The sequence below is a fragment of the Oryctolagus cuniculus genome, chromosome 12 (assembly GCF_964237555.1).
Source record: "Oryctolagus cuniculus chromosome 12, mOryCun1.1, whole genome shotgun sequence".
Classification (NCBI taxonomy): Eukaryota; Metazoa; Chordata; class Mammalia; order Lagomorpha; family Leporidae; genus Oryctolagus; species Oryctolagus cuniculus.
The window spans coordinates 98,728,388-98,753,207 of record NC_091443.1 but is presented as its reverse complement, the minus strand read 5'-3'; the positions used below and the strand labels follow the sequence as shown (position 1 = coordinate 98,753,207).

At 40.9% G+C, this 24,820-nt stretch overlaps 1 long non-coding RNA gene across 11 annotated transcripts in view; it reads right to left on the bottom strand.

The window, feature by feature from the left end:
* Positions 1 to 24,358, bottom strand: part of LOC103346136 (uncharacterized) — a 331,605-nt gene extending 307,247 nt beyond the window's left edge. For 7 of the 11 annotated variants that reach the window (XR_011381009.1, XR_011381008.1, XR_011381012.1 and 4 more), the window contains exon 1: positions 775 to 2,279. This is a non-coding gene — a long non-coding RNA (uncharacterized lncRNA). Of the gene's footprint in view, positions 1 to 774; positions 17,381 to 24,190 lie in introns of those variants that run through there. The other 4 variants (XR_011381017.1, XR_011381018.1, XR_011381019.1 and 1 more) reach the window with 3 other exon arrangements.
* Positions 24,359 to 24,820: the final 462 nt, after the last annotated feature.

The window sequence follows — 24,820 nt, the reverse complement described above, 5'->3', positions numbered from 1 at the left end:
ATTTGGGAGGAAAAAAAATAAGAAAAATAAGTAGACAATACAGTGCTCTTAAAGATCACATAGTTTTATCAGACTCCCCAAACACTTTTATAGAGTAACAACTCGTGGGAGCTAGTTTAGGAAGAAGCAGCCAGAAACAGAATAAAGATAACTAGAAAGATAAAATTTTAAAAAGCAATAATTAAAAATAAACGAGCAGCTGGACTTCGGAAATTAAACGTAAAATTGAGACAGCACAGGAAGCATGCAGTGGAAGTCAACAAGCTTTCAGACAGAGGCCGGTGCTGTGGCTCAGTGGGTTACGTCACCACTGGCATCCCTTATCACAGTGCTGGTTTGAGTTCCCAGTTGCTCCACTCTGATGCAGCTGCATGTTGATGTACCCAGGTAAAGCAGCCGAAGATGGGCCAAGGATTTGGGCCCACCACCCACTGTGGAGGCTGAGATGGAGTTTCTAGCTGCTGACTTCAGCCTGTCTCACCCCTGGCTGTTGTGGCCAATTGGGGAGTGAACTAGTGAATGTGCTGTCTGCCTCTCCCTCCTTCTCTGCCTTTTAAATAAATTAATTTAAATAAATAAAATAAATTCATCCTTTTCAAAAGGCCTTCACAATGTTCACTTAGGATAGTCATCATCCCACTGAATTCAAGAGTCCCACCCAGTGGTGGGGGGTGAGGAGAGCTCTCAGGTTTTGACACTTCACAAATTGACTCTTCAAATTAGCACAGGATTTTGTTGATTCCATATAATTACAACAAGGCCTTCAATACAAACCTGCAAGGATTATTGAAGAAGTGTAAAAATGTACAGGAGCCGGCATCTGGTCTAGCAGTTAAGGCGTCCGTTTCCCATAGTGAGTGCCTCAGTTTTTGGAAGTCTGTCTCCCAATCCCGGCCTCCTGCGCGAGTGGACTCTGAGAGGCAGCACATGCCCGCTGAGCAGTTGGGTTCCTGACACCAGGGAAGCAGTGTGAACTGAGTTCCCAGCTCCCAGCTCTGGCACCAGCCACAGCTCCCACTGTATCTCAGGAGAGAACCAGCAGATGGGTGCACATGTGCTTGCTCTCTGCCTCACACATTAAATAATGCTTGCCATTGAACAAAGCACTTCTAAAACAGCAAATAAAGTAATAAAAGGTACAGGCCAAGTAACTACTGCACGCATTTAAATACAATTTCACTCTTCATTTTCCGCATGTTCTTCAAATTCATTCCCTGGTCTGGAGAAGGATTTCGGGCGGAACCAGTTTTCTCAGAGGCAGCATGAACAGTGAAAGGTGTCTGGTAGGATAGTTGAGTCTGCGGTCATTTCTCATTATTTGAGCAAATTATTTCATCTCTTCCACGTGCGTTTTCTCATACTTAGTCCAGACTCTCCTCAAAAGGCTGTGTGATGCTCAAGTACATTGGCACCTTTTCAAATATTCCTGAAAACACAGAGAGCCACACCAATACAAGCAACAATGATGCTGAGATTGTTTATAAAGATGGAACAGGAGGGAGAGGGAAGGGAGAGAAGCGGCCAAGTACCAAGAGCACTGGTCAGGGTCCACGCCTCGCATTGCCTTACATCAGCAAGGCTTGCACCTCTACCACTGAAGTGTCCTCAGAACCCTGACCGGGCCTGGCTGTTACCTCTGTGTTCTGATTAGCAACCTGACAAGTCTTCTTTCTTGTTAACTGTAAATTGAGGAATTTAGTCGAACATTCTAAATGCTCAAAGTCTGATGGTGTTCCATAACTTCAGTTATTTTGCCTTTAAAATTCAAGACAGAGTACCCTGTTTATTTCAATTGGGGAAGTAACCATCTTTAAATAAAAGTAGAACCCCAGGGCTGGCACTATGGCATAGCAAGTAAAGCCGCAGCCTACAGTACCAGCATTCCATATTGGTGCTGATTCGAGTCCCAGCTGCTCCACTTCTGATCCAGGTCTCTGCTATGGCCTGAGAGAGCAGTAGAAAATGGCCAAGTCCTTGGGTCACTGCACCTGCTTTGGAGAGCAGGAAGAAGCTCCTGGCTCATGGCTTCAGATCAACCCAGCTCTGGTCCTTGGGGTCCTTTGAGGAGTACTAGCAGATGGAAGACGCCTCTCTCTGTTTGTCTCTCTCTGCCTCTGCCACTCTGTAACTCTTTCAAATAAATAAATAATAAATATTTTTTAAAAACCCAAAATTTCTGCTCACAATTATTCTGCTAAGACATACCAGCAATAATCTTATTTTTTTATGCACTTTTTTTAAAAAAACTTTTATTTAATAAATATAAATTGCAAAAGTACAAGTTTTGGATTATGGAGATCCCCCCCAACACCCTCCTACCTGCAAACTATCCTATCTCCTACCCCCTCTCCCATTCCATTCTTCATTAGGATTCATTTTTAATTATCTTTATATACAGAAGGTCAACTTAGTATATACTAAGATTTCAACAGATTGCATTCACACAAAGCATAAAAGTACTGTTTGAATACTAGTTTTACCATTAATTCGCACAGTACAACATATTAAGGACAGATTCTACATGGGGAGTAAATGTACAGTGACTCCCATTGTTGATTTAACAATTGACACTCTTATTTATGACATCAGTAATCACCCGAGGCTCTTGTCATGAGCTGCCAAGGCTATGGAAGCCTCTTGAGTTCACCAACTCCAACCTCATTTAGACAGGGCCAGAATCAAAGTGGAAGTTCTCTCCTCCCTTCAGAGAAAGCTAGCTCCTTCTTTGATGGCCCATTCTTTCTGCTGGGATCTCACTCACAGAGATCTTTCATTTAGGTCTTTTTTTTTTTTCCCCCCGCCACAGTGTCTTGGCTTTCCATGCCTGAGAAACTCTCATGGGCTTTTTAGCCAGATCTGAATGCCTTAAGGGCTGATTCTGAGGCCAGAGTGCTGTTTAGGGCATTTGCCATTCTATGTGTCTGCTGTGTATCCTGCTTCCCATGTTGGATCATTCTCTCATTTTTAATTCTATCGATTATTATTAGCAAACACTAGTCTTATTTATGTGATCCCTTTAACAAATAATGCTATCTTTATGGTCAATTATGAACTTAAATTGATCACTTTAACTAGTAAAATGGCATTGATACATGCCAACTTATTGGGATTTGGAGTCCCATGGCACGTTTCTAGCTCTACCATAATGGGTAAGTCTGAATGAGCATGTGCCAAACTGTACATATCCTCCTTCTTATTTCCATTCTTATTTATAACAGTGATTAATTTTCAGTTAAATTTAAACACCTAAGAATAATTGTGTATTAATTAAAGAGTTCAACCAATGGCATCAAGCAGAAAAACAAAATACTAAAAAGAATAAAATAGTAAGCTGTTCCTCGACACTCAGGACAAGGGCTGATCAAGTCACTGTTTCTCATAGTGTCAGTTTCATTTCTACAGGGTTCCTTTTAAGTGCTCAGTTAGTTGTCACAGACCAGGGAGAACATAGGATATTTGTCCCTTTGGGACTGGCTTATTTCACTCAGCATGATGTTTTCCAGATTCCTCCATTTTGCTGCAAATGACCGGATTTCATTTTTTTAACCGCTGTATAGTATTCTATAGAGTACATATACCATAATTTCTTTATCCAGTCTTCTGTTGATGGACATTTAGGTTGATTCCATGCCTTAGCTATTGTGAATTGAGCTGCAAGAAACATTGAGGTGCAGATAGCTCTTTTATTTGCCATTTTAATTTCCTTTGGGTAAATTCCAAGGAGTGGGATGGCTGGGTCATGTGGTAGGGCTATATTCAGGTTTCTGAGGAATCTCCAAACTGTCTTCCATAGTGGCTTTACCAGCTTGCATTCCCACCAACAGTACATTAGTGTGCCTTTTTCCCCACATCCACGCCAGCATCTGTTGTTAGTTAATTTCTGTATGTAAGCCATTCTCACCGGGGTGAGGTGAAACCTCATTGCGGTTTTGATTTGCATTTCCCTGATGGCTAGTGATCCTGGACAATTTTTCATGTGCCTGTTAGCCATTTGGATTTCCTCTTTTGAAAAATGTCTATTTAGGTCCTTGGCCCATCTCTTAAGTGGGTTGTTAAGTGGAGTTTCTTGATCTCTTTGTAGATTCTGGTTATTAAACCTTCATTGGATGCGCAGTTTGCAAATATTTTTTCCTATTCTGTCAGTTGCCTCTTCACTTTCCTGATTGTATCTTTTGCAGTACAGAAACTTCTCAATTTGATGTAATCCCAATTGTTAATTCTGGCTTTGACTGCCTGTGTCTCTGGGGTCTTTTCCAAGAAGTCTTTGCCTGTGCCTATATCTTACAGGGTTTCTCCAATGTTCTCTAATAATTTGATGGTGTCGGGTCATAGATTTAGATCTTCAATCCTTGTTGAGTGGGTTTTTGTGTAAGGTGTAAGGTAGGGGTCTTGTTTCATGCTTCTGCATGTGGAAATCCAGTTTTCCCAGCACCATTTGTGAATAGACTGTCCTTGCTCCAGGAATTGGTTTTAGTTCTTTGATCAAATATAAGTTATTGTAGATGTTTGATCTCTGGTGTTTCTATTCTGTTCCATCCAACAATACTCTTATAAATTTGTTCTTTAAAAACATACTTACATATTATCTTTATTGTGTAGTGTTTTCTAACTATATGGTTAACCTTGTCCTCCCAATTAGATTATAAATCTGTTCAAGTAGAAAAAGGTACTACTTTATTTTCATTTTCCTCACAGGACCTAACAACATACATGGTACACTCCAGATGCTCAAAAAACGTACATAAATTATTTAGTATGTACAATTTGTAACCAATTCTCCATCTCAAAAAGGTATTCCAAAATTATAAAAGCATGAAGGATAAAAATAGAATTCTGTGGACATTTATGAAATAAAAGACACAAAATAATACTGACAATCCCTTTGGCCAACAAGGGAACTACGCATTTACCAATTCACACCAGAGTGGGGAAGGAAACCGACACAAGCTAAGAAAGCATTCATTTCTAACAACACTACTTCTACCTCACTAAAAATACAGAGGGGTTAAACACTGCTAAAGTGAAAAACTGAAAAACCAGCTAAGACTACAATGCCTGCTTCAAGTAAAAGTGACAGTAATTATGAATAATCAAACGACATTAAAGAGGAAAAACCTTTTCTAAAAATCAAATGCAAAACACCTCAATATTTGTTTCAGAGAAACTTCGCATTACAACTGAAGCTCAATGAGTAATGACTGTTTTGAACTACTAAAACCAGGTAACTTTTACATTAAAAAAAAGCAAATGAATTATAAAAAGTAAAATTATACAAACTGTACTTTGTTCATGGTTACTAATAGCAGTACTTTGTTTCTTTACAACATTAGAGTTCCTTTCATTGAAAACAAACTCAGCTGTTCTTGATCCTCACTCATTCCAAGCATCCTAGCCAAACTGAACACATAGGTAAAGATGAAAATTGAATTTCATCTCAATTATTTGGAGAATCTAAACTGACTGCTCATACTGCTAACTCTATTAATGACTCCTTAATTAGCAAGGTTTTAAGTATTGTAGTTTGAGGATTAACACATATTAAAAATAATGATGTGAAATAACCTAATTTACAATATTGGGAGTTGATAATGATTTTTTGGAAAGAAACAAGGTGTAATAAAAATAATCTAGATTCCTAATACCACTTACTGACAATCACAGCTTTATATCATGCTAAAATTACACACTTATCTCCTCATTAGCAACTAATCTCACTTATTCCTCCTGCCAAACCAATTATAAGAAAATTTCCAGACTCAAAGGAATTAATAGGACACTTGGACCTCACTCAGTCCTCTCATGACTCAAGTAATTAACAAGCACTTATACTGAAATCCAAATAGTTTTCCTAAACTAATTAATGGAGGACATCAAAATGTTATCAACTAACAGCAACTCAAGTGCCATACACTAATAGTCCTCAAACAGAGTAACTGCCAGCCGCTGACAGGGTCCTTTTGGTCAACTCAAACTAATTTGGTGTGTAAATACGGAGGAAGGAAATCTGGTTACTTATCAAATACAGCAAACTATTCATATGATAAAGGAATATGTTACAGGCAATGCCTTGCATAATGAATAGCTTTTGGATTCTTCAACTTTTTAAGCACATAATACAAGGAGAATAAATAACAGTAGAAATTTACATTTATATGATATTTTCTTCCAAGTAATTCAAAAATGGAAGAACTTGAGGCTAAGCCATTTTTGCAAAATTTCATAAAAGGCCTGGAATTTCTGAAGAGGAATTTGGAAAGCTCTATTCTTCTGTGAGTTCCTTATTTTCTGTGTTCTTTCAACCAAACATTCATTTCAGCCATCAGTCTATAACCCTTCATCAGACTATCATATTGTTTCCTCTACTTCCATAAAATATTTCCAAAAACATTTTCAACGTACCCAGTTAAATCTTTCTCCACAAAGTTGTCCAACAGAATAAATGTAAACCTTTAAAATGGACTTTAAAAACATTTAATTTTATAAATGAAGAGCTCACTAGGTGTCCCGAACCCTAACTTTTTAAAAGGTAAAAATCATTAATAGTGTATCAGAAATTAAATTCAGTTTTGTTACAGATTTTACTTTACTTTCTGACAAGAGAAGCCCTTCATAAGATCTTTGAATAGCAGCACACAGTGTTTTGAAAACAGAACCTTCACACACTTTGAAGCTCATAGCACCAGCTCCTGTAACTGTTAGGTTTGCTCTTGGTAAACAGTACAAGCACGTCTTCTAAAGGCTCATGGGAAATGCATATTATGCACAGACCTCAGTTTTTTGGCACCCAAATAAATTTAAAGTCAGGTGTGATATCTAAGGAGGATCTAGTTTGAAAAATTAAGAAGGATATCAATTTGAGAAGAGCCCCTAACACAGCAACATGAAGTCTCCTAAAATTCAAGAGAAACATCAACTATATGGTGAAGCTTGAGTGTGAGAATGGTGAGCTCGTGTATGCTTTACAAAAAGTTGACGTGGAAAAGGCCCCTAAATGTGAATTAATGATATGACTAGTGCTCAAACAGTATTTTGCACTTAGTGTTCTGTGTGGGGGCAAACTGATGAAATCTTTACTTAATATATACTAAATCAATCTTCTATATATAAAGATAATTGAAAATGAATCTTGATGTGAATGGAACGGGAGAGGGAGCGGGAGACAGGAGGGAGGGTTGCGGGTGGGAGGGAAGTTATGGGGGGGAAAAGACATTGTAATCCATAAACTGTACTTTGGAAATTTATATCTACTAAATAAAAGTTAAAAAAAAAAGATATCAGCAGTTTACTAACAGATAACTCATCTTAGGAAGGGATGAACTAATGCTAAAGATGAGCCCACGGAGGCAGACTATCCACATCAATTTGCAAAAGGAACATGTAATCACAGCCATGCCCTAAATGAAGAGCACCCACAATCAACAGAAGAAACAATATTCAACATCACAGATATCTCAATTGGGCTGTCTACACAATTATGACCAAAAAATTAGAAGTGAAGATATTCTACTCACCGTGTACCAAAACTATTGCACCCAGATTAGTGGCAGACAAGAGCAGAGCTTTCAATTGATAGGTTTAACAAGTGTGATCAAGGTCCTGAAGCAGCTCTTTGAAGAACTATAAAAGGAGGTAAAACATGGCTTTTGCAGAGCCAACCTGAAGACAAAGCACAATCAATGCAATGGATACCAAAAGGTAGAAATGTTCCAGTAAATGCAAATATGGACCGGTGACAGGGAAAGCTCATGCAACATTGTGAGCAGGCTTTTTGCTTGCTGACTTTCCAGAGGGTGAAAGAACAAGTAACATCTGCTGATCACTGAGTGTTTGGAGAAAGGCAGCCAAAGCTTAGCAGGAAAACAGCAGGAAAGCATTGACGGTCAGTCTTTTAACGCAACAACGTTGTCTGCTCATTCCTCTCATTAAAAATGGGTACCCTTCTGACAGTTCCGAGGGGAAATCATTAGGCATCGCCTTACAATCATAATTTAATTCCTTGTGACTACTTCTTGTTTCTCATTTTTCTTCAGTTAATAATGTAAAAAAGACTACGCTGACATAGTTAAATTCCCAGGCCGTCAGTTCATTAAGGATGGTCTAGAAGACAGTACAAACACTTTCTAAAGCTTTTTGAACTTCATGGACCATACGTTAAGAGGAGTTTTATAGCTTTTATTATCTCTTAGTTCCATTTTCCCATGAACTCTTTGAAGTCCCCTTGTAGAAACCAGAGTCTAACACAAAATAAGCAGTCTATATGTATTTGTTGAAAATGAGAAGGGGCAAAGTAGAGGTATTTGGCACAGTGCTTAAGACATCACTTGGGATGCCCAATTCCGTATTACAACACCTGGGATGGCGTCCTAGCTCTGCTTTAATCTAGCTTTCTGCTAATGTACACCCTGGAGGCAGCAGGTGATGGCTCAAGCACTTGGATCTCTGTATTCTACGTGAGACCTAGACTGAGCTCCTGGCTAATGTCAGCCTGGCTCAGCCCTGGGTGTGGCATGCATTTGGGAAGTCAGCCAGCAGACAGAAGACTTAATTCTGTCATGTAACTAAATAAGAAAAGGAGTGAGGTGGAAGAAACAAGTGAGTTTGCTATAGATCTTGGAACTGTAGATTCAGCATAAACCAGCTGAGAATTTTTCCTATGACGACAGACCCTAAGGAAAGTGAGAACATACCACCTCTCTAGTCCCTTCTACAGATAGCGCTTATTTTAAATATGATAAAATATAAGTTTCTTCCAACCTTCAATATTATGGCATGAGTTTTGTATTCCAGGTGAAATAAAAGCACATTTAATCACACCAAGTCAAACAAATCTCTGTAATCTGTAACTTAGGATGAAACCATTGATCAACAGAGTTATTTTCCCATGTTTTAATTCAAGGAAGAAGCTTCACCTGATCTGAAATCTTAGGAAGCATTTTCAATTTCTTTGGGAAAATGCCTGACAGACTTCTTTTTAATCTCTCTTTAGATAAAACACTTCGAAGATCAAAGGGGCCTCACTCAGGCAGATGTGTTTTCTGTCAATGGCTATGAGGGAAAAACAGACTTTAAGCAAACTGCTCAAAGAAACCTTTAGCAATTAGGCATTAAACAGATAATACAGTCTTCAGCAAGGTATTCACACACAAAAAACCTTCTTTGGAAAACCAACCTAGAAACAGGTCCTACGTGGAAAATTAGACGGGCTTCCCTTAAATACTCAAAAATAGTAAAGAAGTGTACATCACCCAATGCTATCTACTGAAGTCTTTATTTCTTGGTTCTTCTAAAGTTATTAATGTATTTGAGAGAGAGAAAGGGAGACAGATAAAGAGCACTCCCATCTCCTGGTTTATTCCCAAATACCCACAAACATGGAGGCTGGGCCAGGACAAAGCAGAGAACCAGAACACAGTCCAGTCCAGGTCTTCCACATAGGTAGCAGGACCCAGTTATGTAAGCCATCACCACCGTACCCCAGAGCCTGCATCAGCAGGAAGCTGAGGTCAGGTGCAGAGCTGGGTTTGAACTTGAGCACACCAATATGCCACATGAGCATCTCAACTGTTAGACTAAACGCCCACTCCGAAGGTCCTAGTTTTTAGTCAAGAATTTCCTAGGAAATCATGTTAGACAAAATACCAAACTTAGAAGACAGTCTATACATCATGACATAATCAGAATCCTAACCGCATATTGTTACTGCTTATTTCATATCATAACTTTAATTAGGAAAAACCCAAATTGTGAGAGTAATAAACTTCCAAAATCTTATTAAACAATTTCTGTTTATATCCTTTCAAAAAACATATCACTGACACAAGAGAATCACATTTCACTCGTAAAGGAAAATATACTTGTCTTGGACAATGCAAATATTACCCGAAGTAATAATAAAGAAAAGTTGAGGGACAATGGCATAGTGGATTAAGCCTCTGCCTGCAGGGCCGGCATCCCACATGGGCTCTTGTGTCCCAGCTGCTCCACTTCCGATCCAGCTCCTTGCTAATGGCCTGGGAAAACAGTGAAAATGGCCCAAATGCTTGGGCCTCTGCACCCATGTGGGAGACCCAGAAGAAGCCCTGACTCCTGGCTTCGAATTGGCCCAAACTGGCCTTTGTGGCCACTGGGGAGTGAACCAGCAGAGGGAAGACCTCTCTCTCTTTCTCTCTCTCTATCTCTGCCTCTCTGTAACTCTTTCAAATAAATAGATCTTAGAAAAAAACATTGACCACATCACTGAACTTTGTCACCACTTAAATAAATCCATTCCATTCAAAAATACTGAGATAATTATTCACTTCTTGGATATACCACAGTAAACTATCAATTCCTAAAGTACAGAGCTGCTTAAAAACCTCATTAAAGAAAGGTAATAATGACAATGATGAAGTCACCTACCTATGACAGTTAAAAAACCAAGAGCTGGGGCTAGCACTGTGGCACAGCAGGTAGAGCCACCACCTGCAGTGCCGGCATCCCATATGCGTGCTCCACTTCCAAAACAGCTTTCTGCTGTAGCCTGGGAAAGCAGTAGAGGATGGCCCAAGTCCTTAGGCACCTACACCCATGTAGGAGACCTGGAAGAAGCTCCTGGCTCCTGGCTTCAGATCAACACAGCTCTGGCAGTTAAAGCCATCTGGAGAGTGAACCAGCAGGTGTAACGCCTCTCTCTCCCTCTCTCTCTGCCTCTCCTTCTCTCTCTTTTTAACTCTTTCAAATGAATAAATAAATCTATAAAAAAAAAAAAAACCAAGAGCCTAAAATAAATAACTTATAAAAGAAAGATCTAACAACTTGATGCATTTTCAGATTTTTCCAGCAGTGTTCTAGAGCATAAGATACACATAAATTCTAATACTCAGGGGAAAAACTCAATTTCCATTTGTAGAAAAACTTTTCATTAAAAACCATCCAATTGGGGCTGGTGCTGTGGCCCATCAGGTTAATGTCCTGGCCTGAAATGCCAGCAACCCATATGGGCGCCAGTAACCCATATGGGCGCCAGTTCTAGTCCCAGCTGTTCCTCTTCCAATCCAGCTTTCTGCTATGACCTGAGAAAGCAGTATAAGATGGCCCAAAACCATGGGTCCCTGCACCCACGTAGGAGACCCGGAAGAAGCCCCTGGCTTCAGATTGGCACAGCTCTGGCCATTGTGGCCATCTGGGGAGTGAACCAGCAGATGGAAGACCTCTGTCTCTACCTCTCTCTGTAACTCTGCCTTTCACATAAATAGATCTCTAAAAAAAATCCATCCAATTAGAAATACTTTACCATATATCTAGTTTAACCTTCCTTTTTGCCTCAATTTGTAATACAAATTTGTGTGTAGAAAGAAATCACAAATCAAGAAATTGATAACTTTTTAAACAAAGTTTCTTAAAGCAACTTAATATTTGCAAAAAATGGATTACAATTTCCATTGTATTTGTTTAACATAACAATTTTTAAAACTCACCACGGTAAAGATTTACCTAAAGGTAAATAAATTCATTCAGGTAGGTAAGGGACCATCTATCTCATTTCTCCAAAAACCAATTGAACTGTAATTTTATCATATATCTTTGGTATTTTTACTTTTCCTTTGTGTATTTTTTGCTTTTATATATTTTTGGTACATTTTATATTTTTACACATAACAAAAGTACAGAAGGCAACAATTATTTTTTAAGATTTATTTATTTGCAAGGCAGAGTTACAGGGAGAGAGACAGAAAGGTTTTCCATCTGCTGGTTCATTCCTCAAATGACCAGAAAGGCTGAGGCTAGGCCAAGCCAAAACCAGGAGCCAGGAGCTTCATCCAGGTCTCCCACGTGGGTACAGGGGCCCAAGCACTTGGGCCATCTTCCACTGCTTTCCCAGGCCACAGCAGAGAGCTGAATGGGAAGTGGAGCAGCTGGGACTCTAACCAGCACCCACATGAGATGGCGGCACTGCAGCCGGTGGCTTAACCTTCTATGTCACAGTGACGGTCCCACTGGGCAACAATTCTCAAAAGTGCTTCAGTACAGCTCTTAATTACATGAGCATTTTCATTTTTAAGAGAAATCTAAGCAGTACTTAGCTCTAATTCAAATCTTGCTCAATATACAATTTTTACTTTGCTTTTAATTATTGGTAAAATTTTACAGAGTTTTTCTATTATATTTATAAGCATATGCTTACTATAAGACAAATAATTTTTACTGATCATAAAAATACTATATGATGCAGAAAGCAAATTAAAGACAAAAGCATCCAAAATTGCACCAACCAGGCATAATATTATCATTACCATTTTGATGTCTTTCTTTAATGTTTTATTTACATACTTTAACTGGTACATAATTTACAACAACACACACACACAAGTCTCACATGTCACACACCAGAGAGAAGTATTTCAAAAGAACTACAAACAAAAATATTGACAGAAAAGAACAGGCTTAACAGGTTTAACGTGGATGGCTTGTAAATGTTTTCAATTTTAAAATAATTCATTCAGTTACTCGGCAACAGTTTAAACACAGAGTAAGTCATGAGTCAAAATCCATGGCTATGAAAATGCCTTTTATGTTGTTCAACTACTATGCTTTGGAGAAGTGGTGGAGGTGGGGGGATACTTTGTGTAATCCTCTTGACAGATTAACATAATCGTTCAAAGAGTTCTGCCATTAATAGCAAATGCTACAACAGAAAGGAACCAGTTATTATTTTAAGTGATAAGCAAGAATGACAAGCAGTGCTATATGCACTGTGGATACAGAGCACGGCTCAAAAACACCAGACACATCACACTGTGATGAGAGGGGACAGGGATGAGTCAGCTGACAGAAGCCCCAGTGCAAGAAAAGCTAAGGGCCTAAGCTAAGGAAGTCAAGTGACAACACACAGTGCAACTGGATTCTTGAAGTTAGGACACAAACTAGATAAAAACCCCGTCTGTAACAGAATGATGCGCACTGTGTTCACTCTGTCAGCCAGGAGAAAATGGAGCACCCCCCCTCCCCCAGCATGAGAGGCAAAGTATGGTTTCATGTTTCTGTGCTTCCTGTTAATGATTGGAGTGACAGAAACCTCACCTGCAAGGGAAAAAGTCTGCTTCCCTACCCTGTAGAACACAGCCATCAGAATGGGCATAGAAATCTGCCTTAGGACTCTGAGGTTCTCCCCTTGTCAGGAACTGAACAACAGTTAGATGTCTTTCCATGGAGTTTCAAAGTGCCACAATTACCAATGTGCCCAACAGTCTCCATCTATGAGGCTGACGTCAAGGCACACACAGGTACAAAATCTCACCGCCTAACAGAGGCGTCCATTCAAGGAGAAAAAAGCCAGTGGCCTCCTGGAGTAGCATTCCAAGGAATGCATGTGGATGCTTGACTTAAGAAAAAACAGTAAGTGATGAAAAACTACAGCACCACGTTTCATTCACAATGGACTCGGTGCAGGCACCAGGTCTCCGGTGTGATGTGTATTCAGTTCTCAGCCAGTTCCTTTGTTTGGCTGGGGTTCTGGATTGAGGACTACCCAGGTCTGACTCCCTGGAATGCCCCATCATAGGCTGTAGAATACTTCAGTAAACACCAATACAGTGTTCTAAGCTGGCTCCCCTTAGACTGCACTGCTTTCACACCTCTCAAGTCCTAAGCTTGAATAGTCAGACACGCAGATGATGAAAGAATGTGGTCCCAGATTCCTTATGTCTTTACAGCAGAAGGGGGACTTGATCCCCAACAGCACGACAGTACACTAACACAACCATGAAAGGGAGACAAAGTCCATCAAAGAAAGGGCAGTTTTCACAGCTATTACATGACAAGGAAAACTATGGCCAGGGACAGTAGATGACTCTACTAGAATTACCTCTTTTCTACTTTAATCTTCATTATTTACTCTTTTTTAATAAGTGATTTTTTTTATATTCTATTTATTTATTTGAAAGGTAGAGTTACAGAGAGGCAGAGGGAGAGGGAGAGAGAGAGAGAAGGAGATAGATCTTCACTCCCCAAATAGCTGCAACGGCTGGAATTGCGCCAATCCAAAGCCAGGAGCTTCTTCCGGGTCTCCCACATGGGTGCAGGGGCCCAAGCACTTGAGCCGTCTTCTACTGCCTTCCCAGGTCAGGGCAGGGAGTTGGATAGGAAGTGGAGCAGCCGGGACTCAAACCAGCACCCATACAGGATGCTAGCACTGCAGGCAGCAGCTTTACCCGCTCCACCACAGCACCGAGCCCCAATTTACTTTTTTTATGTTTCTATTCTAAGTTGCATTTTTTGATTAAGTACTTTTATTCCTAGTTTAATTTGTATTTCTAATATAAATGTTGAGAGAAATTATGATAATCTCTAGGGAATTCCATTCATTGTCACAAATGATAAACTGGGCTGAGGGCCTCTGTTTCACCTCAGAAGCCCGGCCATTATAAATCAAAAAGCAGGCTATCTTAGAACCCCAACAGCCACACTGAAGTGGAAGCATTACTCTAATTTGCTTTGGGTATCTCTCGAGCCGTAGCCTCATTTGTAGAGTTAGCTCTACACACAGAATTTTCACATTTCTGATCCCCGTTAAAAGCCCTCCCTTTCAAGAGTTTTCCTCTGTTTTACTGTTAGTTAGCAATAACGTTAGCCTTAGCAACACAAAGGTATCATCTTTTAAATACTCTCTGGAAGTTCATTATCAACATTAAAGGAAAAATATCACATGAATAAGAATTATTCTCCAATGAGGGCAAATTTAACATAGACTGTAGTTAATTTCACAAGTTTGATAAGAAAATTGCTACAAAAGTGATTTTTATAAAAGTCATATTGGGGCCAGCACTGTGGTGCAGTGGGTTAAAGCCCTGGCCTGAAGCACCAGCCGGTTCTAGTCCAGGCTGCTCCTCTTCCTATCCAGCTCTCTGTTATGACCTGGGAAAGCAGTAGAAGATGGCCCAAATCTGTGGGTCTCTGCACCCGCGTGGGAGACCCGGAAGAAGCTCCTGGTTTCAGATCAGTGCAGCTCCGGCTATTGCGGTCATTTGGGGAGTGAACCACTGGATAGAAGACTTCTCTGTCTCTACCTCTCTCTGTATCTCTTTCAAGTAAATAAAAATAAATCTTTAAAAAAAGAATATTTGTGTTTAAATATGCACATACCTACAAATACAGTGAATGTTAACATAGTGTGAGTCAAGCATGAAATAAGATTTTGTTAGTCTTACGTCATAAATGTTGGCTTAAAAATAGCTTTTCTCAAAAAAAAGTACTTGATAGAATGAAAAGTATTTCAAATCTTAAAGTAGGGTATTAAACAGAGGAAAATAAAATTTTCTGTCCCAAAAACTGCTTTATACACCTTTAAATGTGCATTTTTAAGCTTCACTCAAGGAAACAGTGTGTCAATATTGCAGTACTCAAAAAATAAGCACATAAAATGTTTTTACAATAATTTTACAATTGATTGAGTCAGAGTTAAACTATACTAAAAGAATTTTGATTGTATTTAGATTAAAGCTATCAGGGAAAGAGAGATTAATAGTACAAAGAACATTTCCCATCTGCTTAGCCCTCTGAGTACTGAAGCCAACTCTGAGGGAAATTGCCTGAGCTTAGGAATTCCTGGGGAGAGAGGCACAGAGCTTTGAGGTCCACATGCCTAGGAGGGGCAATGAAGCCAGCTTAGGTCCAAAGTCACCATTAAATTAGATCTTCCTCCTATGGCACTCCTAGGGCCTCGCTATACAAGAAGGGAAGTGTATGGGGACCAGCACTGGAAGACAAAGTGACAGGCAGAGAATGAGTTTGAATGAGACCAGAAGGGCCCCACAAAATGCCTAAGCACTATTCCCATCTTTTTCCTTTGGGATACAAAATATGCAGCTTAAATAAACACAGATATCTCACTTAGCTTACAAAAACATTAGTTGCAAATACTCTAATGGGAATAATCATAATCCTCAAATAATTTATCAGCATTTATCATTGGCTGGCACTAAACTATGCACTTTTCACTCATAGAATACTATGCACACTTATTACCCCAATTTATCACATTAGCAAGAATGGCTTTTTAGAGAAGATGACCTCAGACTAAGTGCTAAAATAAAAGCTCAATCTAGGTGACATCATCATTCATTCAGGAGTGAGTGAGTTCCAACTACACAAAAAGCATTTTGCAGCTCCAAGATTAGGTGGAAAGAAAAAAACGGACAGCTATTCTTGTCAAGAGGAAAGAGGTTTTAACCAAATTATCACAAGACTAAATGTAAAGTTATATACGTGAAAAATACTATTTAGAACCAGCAAAGCCTACAACAAATCGTGACCCTGTCTTCATGAAAGTCAAAGACAACTTCCCTGAGGAAAAGACCTTGGTGTTAAAATCTGGAGTTAGATGTAGAGTCAGGTGGAACAGGGCACAACTCTCATATGACGGGGCAGTCTTGCCAGCTTAGGTAAGTCCAGAATGAGCAGTCCATGTTAAATTGTGGCCTTTATCCTAATAGTAACCGGGAGACACTCAACATTAGCAGCTAGAAGTAACATGATAGTGTTTTTCTTTGTCAAATATCACATTGTCAAAGAACGGTAAACTAGAAGGGGACTACAATGAAAGAGACTAGTTCAGTTAGAAAGTAAACTACTGCAGTAGCCTAAAAAAGACACAATGACAGCTTAGGTTAGGGTGGCAGAGCAAGGGACAGAGCTATTTGAGGACAATATGGTGATACAGGAGGTTAGTAAGAATGAGACACTGGGGTGGCTCCTAAGTTTATGACATGCTTGACTAGCTAGATGAATTTTGTTTGATACATGTTGTGTTTGAAGTACCTTGGAAATATCCAAGCAGAAACATCATGACAAGAGCCTCGGTGATTGACATCATAAGTAAGAGTGTCAATTGTTAAATCAACAACAGGAGTCGCTGTGCACCTGCTCCCCATGTAGGACCTCTGTCCTTAATGTGTTGTACCATGAGAATTAATGACAAAACTACTACTCAAACAGTACTCTATACTTTGTGTGTCTGTGTGGGTGCAGTCTGTTTAAATCTTTACTTAGTATATACTAAGTTGATCTTCTATATATAAAGATAATTGAAAATGAATCTGATGAAGAATGGGATGGGAGAAGGAGATGGGATAGTTGCAAGTGGGAGGGAGGTTATGGGGGGAAAAGCCACTATAATTCAACAGTTGTACTTTGGAAATTTATATTTATTAAATAAAAGTTGAAAAAAACAAGAGGCAGGCAGACATGACAGGGGTATCAGACATTCTTGAGACACCACTATAAAACATCAATAGAGGATAGTTCAAAGAGGGTGTATGCATGAAATAGCTTAGGAAGATGTCCTGGACTGAGAGGAGAGGAGAGGAGAGGAGGGAAGAGGAAAGGAGAGGAGATGGAAGAGGAGGGGAGGGGAGGAGGGAAAGGGAGAGGAGGCAAAGGGGAGGAGAAGGGAGGGGGGAGGGGAAGGGAGAGGAGCAGAAGGAAAGGGAGGGGAGGAGGGAGGGGAGAGGAGAGAAAGGGAAGGAAGGAGAGGGGAGGAGGGGAGGAGAAAGGAGAGGAGGGGAGGGGAAGGGGAGTGGAGAGAGGAGGGGAGGGGAGGGGATAGGAGAAAACTTCTGCTGCATCAAACAGACAAGGAATTAGAGCAAAGTACAGCATATTGCTCAGAGAACTGTCACTGTGACTGGAAAACAAGGTTCCAAAAATAGGTGAGAATCTAGAGAAGCTCAGCGAAGCCAGGATCCAACCACGACAGTAAGCCGGCAAAGGGCTGGTGATGAGAGCTGCGCACTTCTAACTTAACCAACATCATCTGACCGCCCTCCACACTGGTTTGCACAACACACCAGGCACTGTATATGAAACAAGCCCTCAACAACTGTACAGTGTGTAAAATCCAATTAAATACTACATTTCCACATGACATGTATCTGGTTCTCAAACTGGCTGCTTTAATCTTGAATGTCCAAGTATTATTTAGAATGTAAAAGGAAACATTTCTCTTTCACACATTGAAAGGTTGCTCTTTAGTCAAGAATCCTAAGACTTCTTTTTTGAAAAATACCAAGGCTATGAGCGTACATGGATAACCTGAACTGATTTCTGTAAGTGAGTTTTCATTTTCATGCATTCTCCATTTGATAACAATCAGGCTGTTTTTAGCTCTCGAATAAATTGTTTTTAACTGATTCATTCATAATGACTAAACAAAGCCACTTGACACCAGACACAAAACTATATCTAATTCCTCTCCAATTGCCACATTAAGCAAGATAATATAACCAATAAAATAAGGAAAGGCCTAAGGAAAAGAAATGGCAAGATCCAGGCCATTAAGTTCAGAAATTCTGTGAATGAGATTTTGGTGTAAACCAACTGCTACTCCATAATGACACAGAAACTATCAGAACTCCTGTTCTCCTAAAAGCACATTTCAAAATTCCTTCCTTATGAGTTCCACCAAAAATAAGTCAGCTATAAAGTCTGAATTTTCATCAAATCACAAAAGTACATAATTTCCCAATGACAAAAAATACTAATAGCAAAAAATTTATTAAAGTTTCTAAAAATAATTCACTAATTACACCATCTCAGATAAAGTGATTTATCCCCCTATTTATATCTTCTTCAGACTATTTTTATGAAAGGCTTACTTTATTTATCCCAAAACACAACTGTGGCAAGCAAGTATATGACCCACGTGCACAGCAATTGTCCCCATTCTATAATTTTTGACTGAAGGGAATTTCGAAAGCATTCCCAATCACTGAGATAAGTGCTTATCTTATTATGCCTGAAACACTTCAGGAAGCAACATTTTGGAAACAGTAATGCCATTTACCATCTTAAAATACCATCAAATCTTAAACAAAAAAAACTTTAAAATATCTTTTATAAAAAGCCATTTAATTTTAAAAAGCTGGACAAAGCCAAAAAACAGCAAAAATAAAAATTACTTTCTTTGCTATCCAAGAAGAATTCTGACAGGTTTCCAAAAATGAGTAAATTATATACTGAGAAGCCTCAATAAATGTGACAGGCACCGTCTCTCAGCTACACAATGTTTCTTTCTCCTCTTTTTCTGCTCAAAGAACTCCAATCAGTTCAAATAGCAGCAGAGAGGGAGGGAAGGCTCGGACCCAAGGAGGTGAACCAACTGGAGAAATCTCATCGCCCCTGATTAATGAGAGGTCAAGAGGGTCTGTGTGACTGAATGTTCTGGCCAAGAAGATAAAAGCAGCAGTAGGTAGAGGTGGGGCGTTTGGAAGGCATTTTATCCCCCAACTTTAAAAAGAGCACAAATACACTCTGTAGGCATCTCTTTTGCCCCAGGATATTTTTTCCTACTTCCTGCCTGGAACAGAAAAGTGATACCTGAACTACAAGGCGAAAGCACAAGGACAAGAAGTAAAACAGAAAGGGAGGAGACGCACACACCTGAAAGAATCTAGGTTCTTGAGGGTACTGTGAAGCAGCTATACCCACCTCTGTGCCAGCTACTTGCAGAAGTTAGACAAAAAACAATCACACACATCCCAAAGAGTTGGAACTTTCACATTATCTGGAACTAAAAACATTGAAAATAAAGCGTACAAACAGCGCAGTGACTGAAAAGATACCTTATGCAAAGAGGGGTATAAAGATTTACTACAAATATGAGTATAGCACTAAAGTTCTGTTAAATGAACGAGGCACTACAAGCAACAGACTAAATTCTCATGCAAATTGTTTGGAGAAAATGCAAGTTTCAATAAAAAGAATAAACATAGGTCACAGATGAAAAGATGTAATACCATAAAGATGTCAACTGTCCCCAAGTCAATCTCTAGATTTAATGTAACTTCATTTGAAATCTCAGCAGACATTTTTCTGTGTTTATACATAAAATCAGACATTATCTTTTTAAAGTTTGACCTACTCATTTGAAAGAAGTCAAAAGGATAGAGAGGGAGGGACACACACACAGATTCAACAACAACCAGGCCCTGGGCCCCATCAAAGCCAGGAGCCAAGAACTCTGGGTTTCCCACATGGGTAGCAGGAACCCAAACACCTGGGCTATCACCCTGTGTCTGCCAGGCACAATAGCCAGGAATCTAGATTAAAAGTATAGGCGGAGGGGCCAGTCTTGTAACATAGTAACACTGCCGCCTGTGATACCAGTATCCTATACAGATGCAGGTTTGTATCCTGGTTGTTCCACTTTCAATCCAGCTCCCTACTGATAGCCTGGGAAGAACAGCGGAGGACAGCCCAGGTGTTTGGACCCCTGCTATCCACACTGGAGACCCAGAGGAAGCTCCTGGCCTGAGCCTGGTCCAGTGCTGGCCACTGCGGCCATCTGTAGACTGAACCAGCAGATGGAAGATCTGTTTCTTCCTCTCTCTATAATAAATACTATTTCAAAATAAGTAAAGAAATCTTTAAAAAGAAAAAAAAAGTATAGGTGGGACATGATCCTCGTCACTCTAATGCAGGATGCAAGTGGCAGTTTAACCCACTGTACCACAACACTCACCCCTGACACATTGATGATTTTGAAGAAAAACAAATTTAGAGGCCTTTCATTACCAAACATTACTTATAAACCTACACTGGTTAAGACAGTGTAACAGTGTATACAGTTATGAAACCAATGAAATAGTCACTTGATTTTTGAAAAAATGTGACATTGTGCTATATGGGACAAAGGATGATCCTATTAATAATGATGTTGTGTTAAATAGGCATCTACACAGAAAAAAAAATCTTCACAACTTTACTATATATAAAAATCAATTCTAGGAACCAAAACTGTGGCACAGCATGTTGGGCCTCCGCCTGTAGCACCAGCATCCCATAGAGACGCCAGTTCCATTCCCTGCTGGTGGCCTAGGAAAGCAACAGAGGATAGCCCCCAGGTGCTTGGACGCCTGCACTGGCGGGGGCGGGGGGGGGGGTTTCCTGGATCTGGATAGACCCAGCTCCAGCCACTGCGGCCATTTATCTGGGGAGTGAATCAGCAGATGGAAGATCTGTCTCCCTCTCTCTATGACTCTGCCTCTCAGAAGAATGAGTAAATGAACGGAAGGAAGAAAAGGAAGGGAGGGTGGAGGAAGAAAAAAGAGGGGAGGGGAGGAGAAGGGAGAGGGGAGGGGAAGGGAGGGAGGAGGAGGGGAGGGGAAGGGAGGGGAGGGGAAGGGGAGGGGAGGGGAGGCAAAAAAAGAAAAGAAAGAAAATCAATTCTAGATACCTGTGGATTGTTCTGGCTCTCAGCACAGCTTTGATGTGAAAGGTGCTTTACAAAAACACACTCTAAGGGCCAGCGCGTGGCGTGGCAGGTAAAGCAACCACTTGCAGTGCTGGCATCCCATACAGACCCTGCAACGAGTCCCGGCTGCTCCATTTCCAGTACAGCTCTCTGCATGGCCTGGGAAAGCAGTGGAAGATGGCCCAAGTGCATGGGCCCCTGCACCCACGTGGGAGAAATGGAAGAAGCTCCTGCCTCCTGGCTTCAGATTGGCTCAGCTCGGCAGCTGCAGCAACCTGGGAGAGAACCAGAAGATAGAAGACTTCCTCTCTCTCTCTCTCTGCCTTTCCAATATCTTAAACACACACACACACACACACACACACACACATTCTAGAGGAAAAAGAAAAAAAAGGCCACAATTTTTGAAAATTTCCCTGCATATAGAATGCAAAAAAAAAGAGGAAGGGAAGAGGAAGGGGAAAGGAGGAAGAGAAGAAGAGAAGTAGAAGAACTGAACAGCAGAAGAGGCAAGATAATTTGAAAATGAATCCTAGAGATTTAATTGCCAAGTAGAAGTTTATTTATTCACTTATGCAAGAAACATTTATCATAAAGAGTACCCACTCTACTAACTGGAGTAGTGTTCTAATAAGCATTTGGGATAAAGCTGTGAACTCAACAAAAATCTTTCTACTTTTGGAGCTGTGTTCTAGAAGAGTTCCAAAAAAAAAAAAAAACCAAAAACAAAAAAGAGATAACAAGGACAAAAAAGTACACAATTTCCCAGGAAAAAAAATCCTAATTTCCAGAAGAAATAACTGAGACTCAGCTCTATACCACATCAAAGCATTAAAATGCAAAATTTGAAATTATGAAAGATAAAGAGAAGTCTCTAAGAGCATTCAGGCAGGGGGAATAAAGTCAGATGTGCGACTTGGGATTTTATTTCATTTCTCAAGAGAATAATGAGAGCTTGTAAGGCAATGGGCAACACTGGAAATCCTGAAGGATTGGAAAATATTTTCCAACCAAGAACTGTAAGCTTCAACAAGTGTGAGAATAAAATAAAGACAATTACAAAGACCAACAGTGTCTAAGCACTCACTTTTTTTTTATTTGACAGATAGAGTTAGGCAGTGAGAGTGACAGAGTGACAGAGAGAGAGAGAGAGAGAGAGAGAGAGAGAGAAAGGTCTTCCTTCTGTTGGTTCACCCCCCAAATGGCTGCTACGGCCAGAACTACACCGATCCGAAGCCAGGAGCCAGGCGCTTCTTCCTGGTCTCCCATGGGGTGCAGGGCCCAAGCACTTGGGCCATCCTCCACTGCCTTCCTGGGCCACAGCAGAGAGCTGGTCTGGAAGAGGAGCAACCATGACAAGAACCTGGCGCCCATATGGGAGGCCGATGCCTCAGGCGGAGGATTAATCTAGTGAGCCATGGCGCCAGTCCCAACACTCACTTCTTACATGCGCATTCTCAAGAAACTCTCAGAAGCTGTGCCCCAACTGACATGAAGCAAACACAAGACACAGACAGGAGTCCAGGGAACCGGAGCGACAGCAGAGGGGCGCGCTGATGGATACGGGTGGGTTGGTAGTGACGTGAAGCTCCAAGAGAAGAGGTGTACAGATGGCAGTGGAACTGGCTCATCTGAAGAATGGCTCTTACCAGGTAAAATCAGGGTATTGGGGGGGGTGCAGTGGGAGAGAGAAGGAAACACATACTAGTTGATATGTTTGGTCATATGAAAGTCAATTTCATAATGTTTGGGAATAGACTAATAAGTATTTTGAAAGCAAAACAAAAACCTTTGACAAGAGCCAGCTAGTAACAATAACTAATTATCATGAAGATATAGGCACCACATTCTAATGTAACCACAAGAGTGAGATTGGGAGGATGACAGGAGGGGAATATAGAATGTGTACAGTATCGGGGTGGGGGCTGGGGAGGCATGAGAATCAGTAAAGAGTTCTATCTCCATCTGCAATAAGAAAATCTGAATGGCAGAAGGAGTCAAGTAAAGGCTGAGGTCTCTCAAGAATTCACCTATGGGAAGAAAGCAAACCAGACCCTATCTCCTGACCTTCAAACTAGCAGAGGCAGCACCAAAGGCAGGTTCACTCCTCCTCCCTTGGACAACGCGGGAATCCCAGCAATGACAACAAGGGGGGCACAGCAGCACCAAACCGAAGGGTCAGTTAAGAACCTCACTGACAACAGCCTTCAGAGGAAGCACCCTGATTCCCAGACCCCCTTCTCCAGCTTGGAGTCACCAGGCAATCAGGAGCCTGGGAAGCAGCTTGGCACCCCCAGGAGGCACCTGGAAGGACCAGGGAAGAGCACAGACAGCAGAGGAACGAGAGACCAAATCAGACAAAGAATCTAAAAATTAAGATCTCACTGGAGCCAGCACCACCGCTCACTATGCTAATCCTCCGCCTGCGGCACAGGCACACCGGGTTCTAGTCCCGGTCGGGGCGCCGGATTCTGTCCCGGTTGCCCCTCTTCCAGGCCAGCTCTCTGCTGTGGCCCGGGAAGGCAGTGGAGGATGGCCCAAGTGCTTGGGCCCTGCACCCCATGGGAGACCAGGATAGGTATCTGAACCAATTAACTCTTTAATTCCCCATTCCTCCTAAAATCCACTAACACCACATTGCACTCAATTTTAATTGCTTTCATAATTTAAAAAGGTTACAAATGCTTGCCGTTTGAAGCAGACTATTGAAAAAGAAAAGAAAATATTCCTCCCCCTCTACAACACAGAGATAACTGTGTCAAGCAGGCTGCCCTACTCCTTCAACCATACTCATTACACTATAAAAAGCCAAGTAATTTCTTACTTGCTGTTTACCTAATGTTACATCCCCATTACTTTGTTTTTCTGAGATTTTACATCATTTCTTCTGTAAAAAGCAACAGATGCTCAAAGAAGATCAGAAAACAGAGACAAATAAAAGGAAAGACCCACAATCCTACTCACCAAGAGGCAATTGCCATCTCAGTGTTCTGGCTCCAGATCCTTTTCCACTTGTACAGAGGGCACTTCAAAAGTTCATGAAAAATCAAGTTTAAAAGATGAGCTCTTGGCCGGTGCCGTGGCTCACAAGGCTAATCCTCCGCCTTGCGGCGCCGGCACCCCGGGTTCTAGTCCCAGTTGGGGTGCTGGATTCTGTCCCGGTTGCCCCTCTTCCAGGCCAGCTCTCTGCTGTGGCCCGGGAGTGCAGTGGAGGATGGCCCAAGTGCTTGGGCCCTGCACCCACATGGGAGACCAGGAGAAGCACCTGGCTCCTGCCATCGGATCAGCGCGGTGCGCTGGCCGCAGCGGCCATTTGGGGGGTGAACCAACGGTAAAGGAAGACCTTTCTCTCTGTCTCTCTCTCTCACTGTCCACTCTGCCTGTCAATAAAAAAAAAAAAAAAAAGATGAGCTCTTTCATACAAAGAAAATGAGAAATCCATGCAGTTTTTTCATAATATACATTTTCCATGAACATCTCCAAGACCTCTCATATATGCTGAACACTTTTCATGTCAACTGGAGCCACTCTACAGCACCCTTCCTAAAACCTACACAGTACTGTAGTCCTCATACATGCTATATGATCCACTAA